The sequence below is a fragment of the Marmota marmota genome, unplaced genomic scaffold (genome assembly GCF_001458135.2).
Source record: "Marmota marmota marmota unplaced genomic scaffold, marMar, whole genome shotgun sequence".
Taxonomy (NCBI): Eukaryota; Metazoa; Chordata; class Mammalia; order Rodentia; family Sciuridae; genus Marmota; species Marmota marmota.
In genome coordinates, this window is record NW_026000068.1 from 7,391,992 (window position 1) to 7,394,907 (window position 2,916).

Here is a 2,916-nt window from a genome sequence, read left to right on the forward strand (position 1 = left end):
GTTATGACTAACTTACGTTCTGGTTGGTGGGGTGGGGGGGGAGGGGGCCGGGCTCCATTCCGGACATTCCGCTTCTCTGGCCTACGTGGCACAGGCCTAGGAGCCTCTCTGGAGCAGGCGGCTGGCCAAGCTCTTGCCTGGATGCCTGGTGAAGGCGGGGGAGGACCTCTGCTTTATGCTGAACCCGAAGTCTCTCAGATGGGCAGCTCAGAGCTCATGCAGGGGAATGAAGACCGAAATTAGGACCAAATATATTTACCAAACTTTTCCTTGCCTCTTAAGGTAGCAGTTGAAAGCAGCCAACACTTTTTTTTCTTTTTAATTTAAGATCTTAACAAACAGAGTTAAGCAGTGGAAAGAGGACTTTTAACACTTAACTAGGCAAATTAAGTAATTTTGTGTTATCTGGGGAATGGGGGGATTCAGTTTTGCTGTTTCAGGTTGTACTGAACCATCCTTAAAAGAATGTATTTTAGTGATAATTAACTACAAATTACTAATAATTCGCAGGGAAATAAATGATAATTTAGAGTGCATTCTTGGCTTAAAATGAAACGAGTGTCAGTTGAGGATTGCGTTTGACCTGGCTCTCTTTAAAATTATTTTAAAGTATACAGAGTTAGTTCCTTTTTCTAAATGAAATTTCCTTTCCTTTTTCCTTTGAAAAAGACTTGCTCACTTACATTAAGCTGCTTCTCATCACATTGTACAATTAAGGGTAGTCGTTTTTAAACAAAAACTGTTTAGTCCTCTTCAAAATAGAAATACAGTCCTCCCTAATCTGCTTCAGGTGAACCATGCACATGAGGTCAATGAATGAGATGACCAAAGCGACACATGGTGAAAATGATGAATTCTGGGGCACTGATTCATATGACTTGAAAAATGCCATCCATTTCCTGATTCACCACAATCTTTACTCTGAAATATAAAGCATCACTTGTGTCTCTGGACTAATCAGCCAATTCTGTCTTGTCTTTACACCCCTCTCTAGTGCTTGAATTTTGGCCATAAGGCTCAACTGCCAGCCCAGAGCCAAGGAACAGGGTGGGGGCTGAAGGAGCATCACCTGGAGGAGAGGCAAAGATGCTGCTGGGGACCACAAGTGCCCTTTAAAGGAAACCATGGGAGTGGTGGTGTTTAAGATGTGGTGAGACAGTATTAAAATTCTGGAGGGAAAAAAAAAAAATAACCTCAGTCCAAAATGTGTGACCTCTTTTCATTTACCTCTTAATTGGATTTCCCTAAAAATGATCGAGGCAAGTGTTACAATTGTCATCCATGCATTTCTCTTTTTATCCTTGGTTTCCTTCTTTTAGATCCATGGCATTTAAAAACTGAGAAGAAAAAGAAAAAAAAAAGAAACTTAAAAGGAAAAAAGAAAGCTTGATCATCTGAATTATCCCATCATTTTTTTTTCTTAGCACAGCTGACATTGCTTAAAAAAAAAAAAAAAAGTGAAGTTTGATGACTCAGTGTGGTTGCCTAGAGCTAGAGCTCTTTTTTTTCTTTTCCATATACTATAAATGACTTGGAAGACTCATGATTGTGGCTATGGGTGACACCGTGATGTCCCCAAAGTTTTGACAGATGAAGAATCTCAAGATGGGGAGATTTCAGGGAACTCTCAGTCCCTACTACATTCTCTTGAGCTTCACCAGGTTCAGTTTACGGTTCTTTTGCCCCAAGAAGCATCCTGGTCCTCCCATGCAGAGCTCACTCTCTCAGTGCTTACCTGTAAGCAGACCAGTTCTGTTCCTAAAGCAACAGCCCAGACTCGTTGAAAGAAAGTGGCCTTGGCACATTTGAGAATGACCACAAGTGGGCGTGTTGCAAAGCAGGAGTTCCTGGTCCGTATGCTGTGCTAGTCTGCACTGAAGACTCCATCAAGGTCCCTTCTCTGACATCTGATTTCCACCTGGTTCTACCCACGGCTGCCTCACCTTTCCCAGGTAGAGGGATGTGCTTTGTTGTTGCTGGTTGTTAAATGGAAGCTGATACAGAATGACCTGCCCTCACCATTCCAGGTGAGTTCTTCTCACCTATGGGTTCTCTTGAATTCGTTTCCCAAATGAGAACCATATCCCCCGACCTCATGCCACATTCAAGAAAGCAACCCAGTTAAGTCCAGTGGCCAAAGCAATGAACGGCTCAAAATGCAACCACCCAAGCCTACATTCAACAAGACGTACTCACTATCAGTTACGGGGGATGTTTCATAGCAGGTTTTTTTTTTTTTTCCTTTTCTTTTTTTCTTTGGGGGGGGGAGTATATAGCCATCCTTAAAATTTCAGTAAGACATTGTATTTTACTTCAGCTATATATACAGAAAACCAAAGTATTCTAGAAATCTAGAAATAGTTTGCCTTATCTTTTGGGTTATATTTCTAGATATATTTTTCTAGCCACCCAGTTTCCTTAAGATAAAACTGGTGTCCTCAAAACAGCCCAAGTTGTCTTTTATAAGTTTGGTGCAGGGAAAGGGGAAAATGCTAAGTTTAAAAGATTTTTGGAATATCTACAGGAAATGCAGATGGTTTGTGGCATGAAGATAAAGCATCTGTATGGTTAACTGAGTGTTATTTTCTGACTGGGATATATCTTAAGTGCCTATGAGTAAAGAATGGGTATTTAAAAAAAAGATATTTGACACTTATTAATCAATGTCATTTATATTCCTGACTTTGAAACTAGAGCTTTGGGAGGAAATAAGTACCTTTGTAAATGTATTTTCAAAAATAGTGTTCACCCTCCTTAGATTTAGAAGCACGAATTACTGTGTCTTAGTTTATTTCATCACTTACCAGGGAGATTAACTCATAACGACCTTGAATTCAATGAAAACAATATGTATGAAATTAAACCAAAATGTCTTCTGAAGCAAATCAGTAGGAAGAAGGCCATCAAGGATCCAAA

At 40.2% G+C, this 2,916-nt stretch overlaps 1 long non-coding RNA gene and 1 other non-coding gene across 2 annotated transcripts in view; both read left to right on the forward strand.

Annotated features, from left to right (window-relative positions):
* LOC107146373 overlaps positions 1-2,660 on the forward strand; it is a 4,192-nt gene extending 1,532 nt beyond the window's left edge. The window contains exons 2-3 of the long non-coding RNA XR_001504030.2: positions 995-1,150; positions 1,320-2,660. This is a non-coding gene — a long non-coding RNA (uncharacterized LOC107146373). The remainder of the gene's footprint in view (positions 1-994; positions 1,151-1,319) is intronic.
* Positions 840-909, forward strand: LOC125620034. Its single transcript, XR_007351615.1, has one exon. It is a non-coding gene; the product is annotated as a small nucleolar RNA SNORD123 (small nucleolar RNA).
* Positions 2,661-2,916: the final 256 nt, after the last annotated feature.